Below are 15273 nucleotides of genomic sequence, written 5' to 3' on the forward strand. Positions count from 1 at the left end.
CGACTTGGCACTTTGAAAAACTTGTTGGCTCACGTTTAAAATCGAGACAGGATCGAAACGTCCGACGGTCGCCGAGCCCTGATGAGCCCAGGCGTCGCCTGTTTTGTGAGGCCACGGGGCTCCAGTGTCGACTTGGCACTTTGAAAAACTTGTTGGCTCACGTTTAAAATCGAGACAGGATCGAAACGTCCGACGGTCGCCGAGCCCTGATGAGCCCAGGCGTCGCCTGTTTTGTGAGGCCACGGGGCTCCAGTGTCGACTTGGCACTTTGAAAAACTTGTTGGCTCACGTTTAAAATCGAGACAGGATCGAAACGTCCGACGGTCGCCGAGCCCTGATGAGCCCAGGCGTCGCCTGTTTTGTGAGGCCACGGGGCTCCAGTGTCGACTTGGCACTTTGAAAAACTTGTTGGCTCACGTTTAAAATCGAGACAGGATCGAAACGTCCGACGGTCGCCGAGCCCTGATGAGCCCAGGCGTCGCCTGTTTTGTGAGGCCACGGGGCTCCAGTGTCGACTTGGCACTTTGAAAAACTTGTTGGCTCACGTTTAAAATCGAGACAGGATCGAAACGTCCGACGGTCGCCGAGCCCTGATGAGCCCAGGCGTCGCCTGTTTTGTGAGGCCACGGGGCTCCAGTGTCGACTTGGCACTTTGAAAAACTTGTTGGCTCACGTTTAAAATCGAGACAGGATCGAAACGTCCGACGGTCGCCGAGCCCTGATGAGCCCAGGCGTCGCCTGTTTTGTGAGGCCACGGGGCTCCAGTGTCGACTTGGCACTTTGAAAAACTTGTTGGCTCACGTTTAAAATCGAGACAGGATCGAAACGTCCGACGGTCGCCGAGCCCTGATGAGCCCAGGCGTCGCCTGTTTTGTGAGGCCACGGGGCTCCAGTGTCGACTTGGCACTTTGAAAAACTTGTTGGCTCACGTTTAAAATCGAGACAGGATCGAAACGTCCGACGGTCGCCGAGCCCTGATGAGCCCAGGCGTCGCCTGTTTTGTGAGGCCACGGGGCTCCAGTGTCGACTTGGCACTTTGAAAAACTTGTTGGCTCACGTTTAAAATCGAGACAGGATCGAAACGTCCGACGGTCGCCGAGCCCTGATGAGCCCAGGCGTCGCCTGTTTTGTGAGGCCACGGGGCTCCAGTGTCGACTTGGCACTTTGAAAAACTTGTTGGCTCACGTTTAAAATCGAGACAGGATCGAAACGTCCGACGGTCGCCGAGCCCTGATGAGCCCAGGCGTCGCCTGTTTTGTGAGGCCACGGGGCTCCAGTGTCGACTTGGCACTTTGAAAAACTTGTTGGCTCACGTTTAAAATCGAGACAGGATCGAAACGTCCGACGGTCGCCGAGCCCTGATGAGCCCAGGCGTCGCCTGTTTTGTGAGGCCACGGGGCTCCAGTGTCGACTTGGCACTTTGAAAAACTTGTTGGCTCACGTTTAAAATCGAGACAGGATCGAAACGTCCGACGGTCGCCGAGCCCTGATGAGCCCAGGCGTCGCCTGTTTTGTGAGGCCACGGGGCTCCAGTGTCGACTTGGCACTTTGAAAAACTTGTTGGCTCACGTTTAAAATCGAGACAGGATCGAAACGTCCGACGGTCGCCGAGCCCTGATGAGCCCAGGCGTCGCCTGTTTTGTGAGGCCACGGGGCTCCAGTGTCGACTTGGCACTTTGAAAAACTTGTTGGCTCACGTTTAAAATCGAGACAGGATCGAAACGTCCGACGGTCGCCGAGCCCTGATGAGCCCAGGCGTCGCCTGTTTTGTGAGGCCACGGGGCTCCAGTGTCGACTTGGCACTTTGAAAAACTTGTTGGCTCACGTTTAAAATCGAGACAGGATCGAAACGTCCGACGGTCGCCGAGCCCTGATGAGCCCAGGCGTCGCCTGTTTTGTGAGGCCACGGGGCTCCAGTGTCGACTTGGCACTTTGAAAAACTTGTTGGCTCACGTTTAAAATCGAGACAGGATCGAAACGTCCGACGGTCGCCGAGCCCTGATGAGCCCAGGCGTCGCCTGTTTTGTGAGGCCACGGGGCTCCAGTGTCGACTTGGCACTTTGAAAAACTTGTTGGCTCACGTTTAAAATCGAGACAGGATCGAAACGTCCGACGGTCGCCGAGCCCTGATGAGCCCAGGCGTCGCCTGTTTTGTGAGGCCACGGGGCTCCAGTGTCGACTTGGCACTTTGAAAAACTTGTTGGCTCACGTTTAAAATCGAGACAGGATCGAAACGTCCGACGGTCGCCGAGCCCTGATGAGCCCAGGCGTCGCCTGTTTTGTGAGGCCACGGGGCTCCAGTGTCGACTTGGCACTTTGAAAAACTTGTTGGCTCACGTTTAAAATCGAGACAGGATCGAAACGTCCGACGGTCGCCGAGCCCTGATGAGCCCAGGCGTCGCCTGTTTTGTGAGGCCACGGGGCTCCAGTGTCGACTTGGCACTTTGAAAAACTTGTTGGCTCACGTTTAAAATCGAGACAGGATCGAAACGTCCGACGGTCGCCGAGCCCTGATGAGCCCAGGCGTCGCCTGTTTTGTGAGGCCACGGGGCTCCAGTGTCGACTTGGCACTTTGAAAAACTTGTTGGCTCACGTTTAAAATCGAGACAGGATCGAAACGTCCGACGGTCGCCGAGCCCTGATGAGCCCAGGCGTCGCCTGTTTTGTGAGGCCACGGGGCTCCAGTGTCGACTTGGCACTTTGAAAAACTTGTTGGCTCACGTTTAAAATCGAGACAGGATCGAAACGTCCGACCGTGGCTCATGTTTACAACAGGGCCATGGCTCCTGTTTCCAACCCAAGTTCAAATGTCCAACCGAGACTAATCCTATCTATCACAGCATGGCTCATGTGTCCGGCCGGAGCTTTATTATGTTGTCTGTGTGTGTATGTGATAGTCAGCCCACGGGTGGATATTGTAGCCTATGTTAGAGAGGCTTGGTTGGCTATTACCTTTGTATAAATGTGATCAAGAGAGCTCACTCACTCACTCACTCACTGTATGCTTAACACTGTTGGATCCTTAGGATCCCATAGCAGTAGAGATTGTCAACACACAGTGGACTATAACCATGTCTCACACAACTATATGTTATGAATGTGATCAGGCCAAGCGGACTGTCTATGATGGCTCAGTGTCCATGGATGTAGTAATCGACAACGGGAACAACAAGGAGGGTTCGGTTGTGTCAGATCGTTACGAGAATATGAAAATTGAAGGGGATTTCACAAATGTAATCCATCCAAACCTGCGCAGAACACAACGCTACCAGTCTACCCCAGGTGACCAGAAGGAATCATCCAACACCGATGTTGTCATATCCAGAGATGGCACCAGTGTTCGTTTCGGGGACTATGAACATGTAACATCAAAGGGCAGAGTGTTCATTTCCAGGGGAGCCTTGGCTAAATTTGAGCAAGACATCGGAGAGGGCCTGGGTTTACACTATGACACAGAGGCTAATGGCGCCCTGGTTGTTTATACCGATAAAGATGACCCTGCCGTTAGCTCACACGGTGTACTGGTCCTGGCTCCTAATTTTATACTAGCCCAAGAGAAAGAAGACACGGAAGACCTGACTATGACCAGAATCGGCTATACCAAGATCGAACCTGATGTCAACGGGGGTATTCGCGACATACATGTCAAGGGTTCCATGATCATTGACCTCTACATTCGCTTGAACAAATGTATGTCAGTCTACCCCGGGGGCTGGTTCTTTGGGGAACACTCGAACGAATGGTTCCAGCCACCGAAAGAGATGGTGATCCCTGAGAAGCAACCAGACCTGGCAATTGTTGAACGTGCCGATTTGGTTATCTCGAGGGGGGACGCATCGGTTGTGTTGCGCTCAGGCGGAGGAGTTGTCGCGTCCGGGACTGTGGCAGTGTTACTGATGCCAGTCAGTTACGGACGATCAGGAGATAGGCATGATATCCACACCAAGATTGTTGTAGTGTTTCAATGACTTTCCGATCTGAATAGAGATCGCCTGTGACCGCATGTGAGCTGTACAGAAATAAAGTATAAATATAAAATAAAGTCTTCCATTGTACAGGTCTTCTAGTGAAACTTTGAGTGGGTGAACTATTGGGCCAATTGTATAAACTAAGGGTCGAACTTGAAATGTGTAGACAGTTTGCAGTTTATCTTTGTCCATTGTGTTAAAGTGAAATGAATAACGTGTAATAAAGATGTTTAACGAAAAAAGCGTGTTTGAAATCAATGTTGCTATCTGTGTTACCCACCATCCTACTATCATATAATAAAAGACACAATCACAAGGACACAGAGTCTTTAGGAGATTTATTCAAGTATCGACAGGCAAAGGGACAATGAGATGTCCAGGTTATATACATATATACAAGGGTGTTGGTGTCTATAACATTTTATACCTCATCTTTGTTAGGTTCGGTAAACCACCTCCACCACCACCTCCTCCACCAAAGAAAAACATGTACCCGATCCCAAATGATAGAGCCGTGGACCACGTCATTAGAATAGCTACAGATGTCCATAGGGCCGTATCACTGGCAAATCCTGAAAGCCAACCTCCGAACGTTACCCTGCTAGCCGTAATCTCATCATACCGCTTGTCAAACTCTTGTAGGTTTCTTGTTATATTATCCAGGTCGCCTCTCACGTCCAGGAGCTTTACGCTGGTGTTTATGGCACGCAGCAACTCAAGCTCTGACATGTCTGGAATGCTTTCTTTCACTAGCTCTGAGAAAGACATGGGTCCGTCCGATATGTGCGGCCTTGAGAAGGGTTTTAGCGGAGGAGACTCGATCTCTATGGAGGCAGAACCCTCCATCCAAGTGACTTTCTTGTCCTGGTAACAAATACCTCGGTGACAAGGGGAGCATACTGTTTTGCATTCACCTGGGTCCTTAACGCATCTCAGGTACCTCACGTGAAGCTCGGGTTTGTGACAGTACTTGCCATAACAGTCGGACGGTTCGTAATACTTGCCATCTATCAACCACACTTTGTAGTCTGGCCAACAAGGGACTCCGTCCGTGCTCATCTTGGGCATGGGTATGATCCCTCTTACTACGGTCTTCTTAACGGTCCCCGGGATAGAGTGTGCTATGAAAAGCTTTCTGTCTTTGTACAGGGCTGTGCCGACGGTGGGAAACTCGGACAGGCCTGGGTGCTCCTGCATGATTGCCATGCCACTGGGGCAGCTGCCTGAGCGCTTCGATGCTATCTGCCTCAGACAATTTTCCACTCCTCTGGTCATGAACTTGGTGTGCATGGCGGCCTGCATCATCTGATGGGTGACGCTCTGCATTTGAGCATACCACATTTGATAACTGGCCATGACTGAGAACTTGACGTTGGTGTCACGCAAAGCGGCCTCCGTGTTCCTCATCATCGCGTCCCTCAGCATGGCAAAGTTGCTGTTGACGATGTCGTTATTCTTCTGTATCTTCTTCTCCTGGTCCTCGATCCTACCATTGACTAGGGCTATGTTGGAGTCGAGCTTGTTGCTCACTTCCACTAAGGTATTCGACACGAAAACGTATGAGTTCTTATGTGTGTCCATTTGCTCCTCCAATGCGTTGACCCTATTAGAAATGTGCCACGCCAAACCTAAGGCGGTTGATCCTGTCACGATACCAATAAACCTCTTGGGCCTAGCGCTGCCTCTCTGTGGTTTGTCAAGCCAGGGGAAGGGAGCGTTGTCAGGCAGCTCGTACATCCTAGCCTTCTTCTCCTGTACAGCTAGCTCCTCGAGTCCTTCCCTCATCAGCTCCCCGGCCCTGCGAGCGTCGTTGATGATCTCGTGCGCCGAGTTGCAGAGCCTCCCGTAGTCCTTCCTGCAACTGTTGTCTCCGCCGCATATGGCAATCAGACAGGGCCGCAGGGAGCTCACGTCGTAATTGACGCAACTCACATTCAGGTTGATGTAGTCTATGCCCGGGGTGAAGTTGGAGACAAAATACAGAGCTTCTACGGGTTTCACCATCACACCATGTTCGGCTTCAACCACAGGTTTGTCCACAGTATAACCGTCGTCCACCCACACTAAGTTCATACTGTGTGTGATGTCCCCCGTGTTGTATGCGGTGCACACCTTGTTCACGGGAGGCGCGTACTCGACAACGCGTACCAAATCCAGGATGCCTACCATATAGTGGTTAAGATCTGTCGTGGGGATAAATGTGTTGATGTTCACTGCGACCTGAGGAGGTGTCGTGGAGATAGCGGCCTTCTTGCTGGGTTCTCCCGGGGTGCACGACTCGAGCTTGTACAAATCGGCTATGTAGATTTTATCGTAGCTGGTGCTGTAGAGCTCCTTGTGGGGCTCCTTGAATATACCCAAAGCCCCGTGAGCGACTATGAGCCCGGGACACACAATCGTGCTACTCAACCCTATGTTGTACTGGGGGTCGAGACAGTTCTTTGAACCAGAGGCCGGGTCCTTGTATTGGCTTTCGGGGATGTGGATGAGGACGTCGTCCAACTTCATCACCCCGGGGTTGTTGACATCAGAAGCGGAGCGCCTGTTTCTGTCGCTAGACTTTGCTGGGACAGTAGATATGCCTGCCGCCATCTGCTGCCTCTTCCAGTCCCTGAGCCTGTGCACCGCCGATGTGATACCCAGTATCGCCGGGGTGTCGGATCGAACGCCTCGTTTGAAATCGGAATCAATCGGGGATATCACAAACTGGTTTACACCGAACGCGACCGCTACCAGCTCGGGAAACCGCTTGAGCATCTCGAATGAAGTAGTGGTCACGGTGATGTTCACCATCAGGTTCCTAGCCCACAGAGTTGCACTGGACCCGGAGCAGCACTTGGTGCTTAGGTTCTCTTCACAGTTTAACACGGTGTTCGTTTCCATGTCAGCCAAAGATAGATTGCCCTTTATCTCGGTATGCTGAGAATCCCTATTTTCCAGCGGCCTAATCTTCAGTCCCCCTGTAAGAGACAGTGTGAAGATTATCTTGTTGGCCCTGACTTGTTGCCTTAGCATAGTCAAGAGGTACGCCATAACCCCCTTCGAGGTGTCGTCTCCGCTCCCGGGCGCCCACATGTTCTGACAGCGGCCAGGTTTATCCATGTCAACCAACCCCTGGGGTGTGATGAAAGCATCGAACGAGCCCAGCTGCAAGAGGTCTATGGTGCTCAACAGCTTGTGGGATCTGGGCAGCCTGAGGAATAGTTTCACCACCCCCTCTCTGATGAGGGCTGATGAGAGCTCTGCTGCAACCCTGGTGAAATTAGAGCCTTTCCATTTTACCCCTGGCACTCAGTCGTACCCCAGTCAGTAGCGTCCAGCATGATAGCGGTCGAGTGCGTGGACACTCGTACCTTGGCTAGCGTTTCTGCTACGGTACTCACGACCTTGGTCAGATCTCGGCTTGTGGATGCTATCGGAATGAGGCACTCGTCAAATATAACCTTCATGATTACTTGGCCCGCTTCTGCCACTGTGTAGAACGTGGGTACGTCGAGCTGTACCGATAGATAGTTTGACCTGTAAACGGCTCGGTCCAGAGAGAGGATAGTGGCATCGCAAGAGGAGGGTGTGAGAAAGTCCCTGATCTCTGTCGCAGTGGGGATGTACGCGGGGTCGCGATGCTTTAGACTCGCCGCACTCGAGAGCTCGCAGATTGCAATCGGCGCCGATGCGGCACTATCTGCGTTGGTTATACCCACACCAGGTGCTCTGGAATTGGCTATGCAGAACCTGTTGCCTTTTGAATGAAAACAATTTTCCCCCAGTTGAGCGTAACATGTACCTATCGACTCGACGTCCCCGAGGCCTACGTAGGGTGAGAACACAGGCGTAATGAGAGTTCCGGATAGTAAGGACCTCATCTGTCTCTGGCCATATTCTGCTTGCATCGGGGCGTGTAGCGTCCTTCTCAACAGCTTGTAAGCTGAGCACTGAGGATCTGGCCCGCAGTCAGCCATGGGGTCCTTGCCAAAGTAATAGTCTCTGTTAGCAGGTGTGGCGTGGAGTAGAATTGAAATCTTATTCAACGGGGTGTTTGCCACAACACGGTCTGAACAATTGAACCCTCCTGGGATCACTAGACAGGAGGTCCTGTCCAACCTCCTAACATAGGCACCAAGTATGGACCCTTCGGCTCGGTACCTGTCGAGATCGCCCACCGAGTCCCCGAAGGGTCTCCAGTGGGCGAAGATCCTCCCCGGGCAGTAGTGTGTGCACATGTCTCTAGTTCTTGTGTAGTTGTTGACATTTAAAGCAAAGCCGCTTTGGCTCCTACCCTGACACCAGCCTGTCTGGCTGTTGCATGTGATGGCCGTAATCCAAACGTAAGGAGCATATCCGTAAGGATCGTTGTTTTTGACGTTGTTTTTGACGGGGGGAGCAGATTAGGTATGAGAGCCATGACAGTGAGATCACTAGCAGAAGCCTCATGGTGCTATTTGGGGTTGCGGTGAAGGGCTCGAGGCAGAATAAAATGTCAAGTCTTTGTGATGCATAGACTAAATTAGGATAACACAGTCAGTCACACTGTGATATGGTAAGGTTATATATAGTACCTTATTATTGCTGAAAGGGTTATAACAGAGGATTAGGAGCTGGAACCCTGTCATTGTCGGTGTGCTTGTATTTCATCAAGGCTTGACATGTAGACGCAAGACCAATGAACTGTTTAACGGCATCATTGTGAACCTTAGCCACGTCGTGGTCCGGAACGAAAAGCGGTCTACCCATGTGAGTGGTGATGCGGTTCATGATGCGTAGAGAAGCGGCATTGGCTAGCGAGTACGATTTGCCAATCAGGTCCACGGACATGTTCTGTATCACATCTATGACATTGTCATCCCTCATGGTGTGGCCTAGATGAATGTTGACTTGTTGCTCTGTGAACTTGTGGTTGTAAGAGTCGAGGTAACCTTTCACCTCATGGGACTTCAGCACTTTGATGGAGTCCAATGTGTTCTTGTCTAATTCGCACACGGGACAACCGATACCCTCGTTGTCGTACTGCACTTCGACTATGGCGGGATGCTCGCTAGCGTTGAGGTTCATATACAGCATAGGGTATTGTTTCTGTAAGAAGCGGTCATTCTCGCTGAGCTTGTACAGCTCCTGATCCTGTTGCTCGGCGGGCTCAGGAAACATGTGGAATATAGCGTCCGCTGCCATATCGGAAGAATATCCTCTCTTCGATGCAGGTCTCGTGTCAGACGAACCGTCGTTCGGGGCCCCATCCTCTGAGGACTCTGAATAGCCATCGCGAGGCATGTTAGGGTTACTAATAGAAACCGATGCTCGCATCTCACCCGGGGTAGCCTGATGGTGACTGTAGCAGGCAGTTGTCGTTCGCCTCTTAGTCTGAGGTTGTGTGTTAGCGTCATCCCGTTCGGGTCTAACCCTTACCCTCTTATTCAGTTTTCCTCTCTCCGGGAGGCTGACTCGACCACCCTCGGTCGATGATGGAAGTTGCTGAGGATAACACCCAGAAGGCGAGGAAGAGCAAGAAGGTGAAGAGGAAGCCCGTTCTGCCATCTTCCGCTGTTGGTAAAAACGGAGACTTATACCTGGATGTGGCTGGATTTATCGAAAGTGATAAATGCACTGTGGCAGGAGGGCTTATAGGGTCGTGTTGCAGCTCACTGTGGGATGGCCACTGTTTATTCCGTGTCAGTTCCAAACACGTAATTGTCATAGTAAACAGTGCGCATTGTAAATGGTGCAAAGGCGCTTCGTCTACACCTGTTAAAGAGAGCGATGTTGACGAAGGCAGGACTAGAGCCTACTTACGTGGCATGTTCCAAATGTCCTTGTCGGACTCTATGAGGCTATCTGAACTGATATTCGAGCTGACGCGTACCCAAACCAAGAGCGAAAGGCACAGCTTCCCTGTAACCTGTACACCTCCCTATTGCACAGTTGAGACCGTGACACACATTTCTAGTCTCGCGCTCCGGAAACTTGTCGAGTTTGACAAGGACTTTGTCTGGGGAGACAATCTCATCTTCAACACCAAGGTGGACCGTTGTCAGTCGGGTTCGCAGTAACCGAGACAGGTGACAGAAGTCTAGATCTTCGCCTCCTCTGCAATGTCCCCCAGCGAGATAAGACCCTTGGTGAGCCAGGGGTCTAGGATAGGCCCCGTGTTCTGCCAGAAAGACATGTGCGCATTTGTGAAAGTGTCAACCCAGGACAACAAGAGAGCTGTGGTAAACATTACCAGCATGACCCTAGTCGACTATGCAGATAGAGGCGAGTACCCCGAAGGGCCTCTGCATTCCGACCCGTCTCTATTTGTGCCGATCTTCTGCGCAGAGTGCTACGGCACCAACGATGCCGATTACACAGAGGCCATGGCTACTATTGTTTCTAGTCAGAGTGACAAGTTTCTCGTTGGGGTGTGTAGCGTGTATGGAGTGTCTCAGGGTGAGAATTACCCAGAGTCGAGGAAAGATTTCATTGTGAGCAACGACATGGCTTACTCTGGAGCGTGTCAGCCTCAACCCGGAAAGGCTGTATTTCTACACAAGGTCAAAAAGGACATTGGTCGCGTTAAGTGTTACTGGCACGTGCACAGTAGGTCAGTGGACAAAACCTACCTGTACTGCTGTGTGGCGTGCGATGACACAGAGTACACCAATTGCGTATTGAATCCCGAGATGAGTATCGCCTTCAGCTTAGGCACAGTGGGAGATAACAAGAGCGGCCCCATAACGGAAGAGTGTAGTTTAGTTTCTGTGCCCATGAGACCGGGCTGCTTTTGCACCATGGTGACAGGGCAATATCTGACCCAGACAATGACCAGGATGGGATTCTCCACACTGAAGGACTCGGCTCTCGACGCGGGCATCGACTCGAAGGATACGGCGCCGGTTGTATGTGGTTCGACCGTAACAGCATCAGACGCATTGGACGAGAGCTCACAGGGCCAGACTATGACGGAGACAGTTATCTCCCTAAGGAAGGCTGTGCTACACCAAGCTGCCGAGGTGCGAGCGCTGAAGGATCTGTTAGAGGCCATCAAGGTTCAGTATACCGTACTAACTCAGAGCCTGACATGTCCTGACGATCCGGACACATTGTTCACGATGCAAGGAGCAAATGATTTCACCCAACGCACTGGGGTGAAAACTAAACTCTGCGCTGGTATTAAACCTACTGACGAAGATACTAACAGGGGAGTGACATACCCTACAGGAGATACGCTAGCGCCTGATCACAAACAGATGGAAGATACAATGGCCGTTACTCAGACCCAAATAGATAATCTGATCAAGATTTTGCAGCAGCAGCAGCAGCCGAATCTCCCTCAGCCGGCTCTGCCTCAGAATCAACCATATCAGCAGTCGCAAGCACAACTCCAAGCTCTCCAGAGTTTCATGCATTTGGTCCCCGCACTTCAGAATTTTACCCAACCTCAAGCCCAGCAGCAGCAGCAGCAGCAGACGGGGCAAGGGTTCTACAGGGGGGAGACTATGTACAACCCGAGCGGTTCACCTAATCTTGGTGGGAAATCTGTTCAGTACGGGACTATGACTGAGGAGCAAAGGAGGAAGATAGCCATGGAGTACAACAAGGAAGAATCTGAGAGACAGGCAATCTCCCAGAAAGAGCAAGAGAAGATGATAGAGTCGATAAAGTCCAGCATAAGAGACGTACTTGTAGAACAGCAGCGCAGTTCGGTGTCACAGGAGGCCACATCTAACCAGTCCAGTATGGATACATTGCAGAGTTTAGCGAGAGACACTCCGTATAAGCGTGCGCGCAAACAAGCCAAGGATGATGACCACGATCCTGGTGATGTCTCTAAATTGATGAACGAACTACGCGAACTCACGAAGCAGATCTCAAAGCGTGGCAACATCGGCTCAAGCGAGGAGAGCTGTGACATGGTCACCATGGACACGGAAGAGATGACGACAGCAACAACCTCGTCAGTCAACAGCCAACAGTCTCAGCCCCCAGCACATCAGGCGACTATGGCAGTGATAAACAAACAACAAGCCGGGTACTCGGTACCCTCTGGTGGAAGAGGAGGCCTTAACAATTCCACCTCGGTGGCTGATTTTATCTCGGCTGTTGTCACCAAGATATAGAATATATCTCCATATTGCATTAGCCAGACAGTGTACGGTACCATATTGGGGAGTATACTACTTGTTTTGTACATCCTTTGAAATTGTTTCTATTATATGTCTTGATGTATCCCATAATCGAAATAAAGTCTTACAAAACATCCTTGGGTGTAAAGTGTTTGTTTCCTTTTATACCTTGTCATGGCAGTTGATCTACTGGGAATGGGTTATGATGATAAACTGTTTACACGCCAGTAAGCAAGCCACTAACGACACACACCTTCCAACAGTCTACAACAATCTGACACTCGACCATCGAGACTATACCGTATGCTACTATGACCAGGCAGAGGTCCATCTGTTTCATGCTCAACAAACAACCTCTGACAGTGGTCCTAGCCCAGCCAATTTCCGCACGGAGGAACTTGGTGACTGATGACCGCAGCGATAACCAGGTGCTGGTATCGGGGCTGAATGGCTACAAGGGTGAATGGAACAACCTAGCCCTGGGTAATCTTGACTTCAATCACGTACCCTCTCAACTGATCGCCCGACTACCAAACACCGTCCTGGAGTCGGAGACGTGTGTGTCAGAATGATGCCCATCGTCTGTCAAGCCGAAGAATACTCTTCCATCGTGGACCTGTACAACACTTACATCGCAAAGGGGAGCGCACTGATAGCCAGACGGTGTATAAACAGCTACACAGGCACCGAGGAACTGTACATCCCCACAATCCCGATCCACACATTTGTCTCGGAGTGGAACAAGTCGCTCCAACAGTTCCACGATATGATCAGGAGCGACGGCTTGGGTGACCGACAGACCCAACGGCAGCGTCGCATCACCCTGGTGTCCAACGTGACAGAGATCGCGCTTAAGAACGTACCGATTGTAAGTGACCATTTATGGTTCGTACTACACTCTATCGTGTCAAAGCCGTCAATGGTCAGGCGGGTTCTGCAGCTGGTGGGCTCCATTGCATCCACATCGGGCACGGTGTACCACACAGGCGAGGTGGAAAACACCACAGTTCCCGGGGAGGATGCTATGCACGCTGGGAAACTATACCTAATAGCGAAATCCGTACCCTCCACGGGAAATAATGTTACAGTTTTAGGAGACGAAGCCGGTGCGACACTAGGTCTCGTCTGGGTCCCGAACGAAGACGCACTGCAAGACCACCTGCGAAACAGCCAAAACTGCTACTACGTACATATAGGTAACAGGACTGGGAACACCTTCAGGTGCAAAGGGTTCTGTGAGTGGAGATATTATAACTACACCGTGTTCAATAGGATGACTACAATTGGGCAGGAAACAGTCTCCAAGTTTGAAAGCACCACGCTGTCGGGTAACACAGGCGACTCGGCTAGAGTGCTAAAGCAAGCTTAGCGACCCAAATATTGATTTTGTCAACACGCATGAAACACGTAGACTCAATACCTTACGGTGTGTCGCGTCTGCTCTAACCTACCATATACAATGTTACCCAGAACCTTTTACCTGATCATGACGTGATCATGTTCGCCTCTCTGAACAGGACTATGATGACAACAAACGTTCATCCCCTCTACCTACCTCCGATCGTATGCTGGCTCAATCGGACCTGTGCGCAGGTGCAGCGTGTCAAGCGAGTAGTTTCCAACATAGTCAAGGCTATCTCAACCCTGCTGGTTGCTGCCACTATCCTTTTACACATTATGAGATTGTTGACCTTTTTTGCATGGGGTGTACTCGGAAGCCTGTGGTCTCTCATGGTGTGCGTCACCTTGATGAGCGGTTCCATTCTTACCGTCCTGAGTTCGGAGAGACGAAGCTGTGCCAGTGACACCATCGTGATCGTGGACCCAATGGCTGGTGTAGCCGTCTCCCAGAAAGTGGTCATGGCAATATTCTTCTTAGCCACCTATATTTACACCTGGCTATACTACGAAGTCTGCGGTGGTACCGAGGTCCTTGTCTCTTGGATTGAATGCGCGGACAGACGAGGGCCCTCTCTGTTCCCAATTCTAAAATGGACAGCGTTCGTGTTTGTCTGGATTAACACAATTGGCTTCGTCAGACTAGTTCGATCCAATTGAACTCATGTCACCCTACCAAGGGACTCGGTTATACTTTGTCTCATTTTCCATTGTCTACCTGTCCTACGACTTGGCACTTGGGGATCTGGTGGCAATCAACTCAATGTGGCTAGCTGGGTACAAGTTGATCTTCTTGGCTGCTGCTGTGAAATCGGTCACATCTTACGTATGCCTTAAACTGGACACCATAGTCGAGAGGACCAGGCAGTTGCAGTGCTCGGCTGTCTCGACCACGAGCAAAGGTGAGGCACTGGCTTTGCACAGGGAGGAGAGACTGTCTCAGGTCGACAGCCCCGAGGTGCGCTACAGCAACCGAGCGTTTAGACATGGCGGGCAGATACTTTTTCACCCTTATGACCAATACAACCCACCTCCAGTCTTCTGGTGCACTCTCGTGGCGTTGCTGCTCCTCTACAACACGGCCCATCTGGCTATTGTCCCCATGTCGTACACATCGCCCCTATTCTGCGGTGCGCCCGCTTACGTGCTCTACTGGGCAGCTATGAGAGCGACCACGATGATGTTAGGTTGAAGACAATTTCTCTTGTATTAAGTAAAGACGCAACCAGTCTCACTACGTGGCATAGGATATGGTCTACCGCAATGGTCAACACGGATCTGGAGGGAGAGCCCAAAGTCAGGACAATAGCAAGTGACTCTGGTTCACTGGATAAACGTCTGGATCAGTGTATTACTGTACTCCTATGCATACTGGTATTATTGAACATTGGCCTGTGGTTTGCTAGACTCTGTTTCCATACCAGCGCCATAGTTGAGTAACAAGGGAGACGACTCGAGATCCGAACTGCGAATGGATCGTCTTCAGGAGGAAAAATGGTGGATAACCCTTTCGAAAGACAAGACCGTTGAACCACACAATATGAGTAGCGATCTGCGCTGCGAGCAATGGTGGACAGCAATTGCGTGTGGGAAGGAAGAGAGTGCTCCTGCTCCTGCTGCTGAGTCTGCCACCAAGAGCCAACAACCACCAGTCAACATCCATAGCTCTAACAACTCAATCGTGACTGGCCAGGCTGTGAGCCCCAGAAGGGCTGCCGGTGACTCTAACGCAGCCTGTGTATCCAACAGACTCGACCATTCCCTAGACACATGTAGCATGGTTCAGATGCTCTATGCTAAAGTTGAACATG

This window comes from Salmo salar, chromosome ssa10 (assembly GCF_905237065.1).
Source record: "Salmo salar chromosome ssa10, Ssal_v3.1, whole genome shotgun sequence".
NCBI lineage: Eukaryota > Metazoa > Chordata > Actinopteri > Salmoniformes > Salmonidae > Salmo > Salmo salar.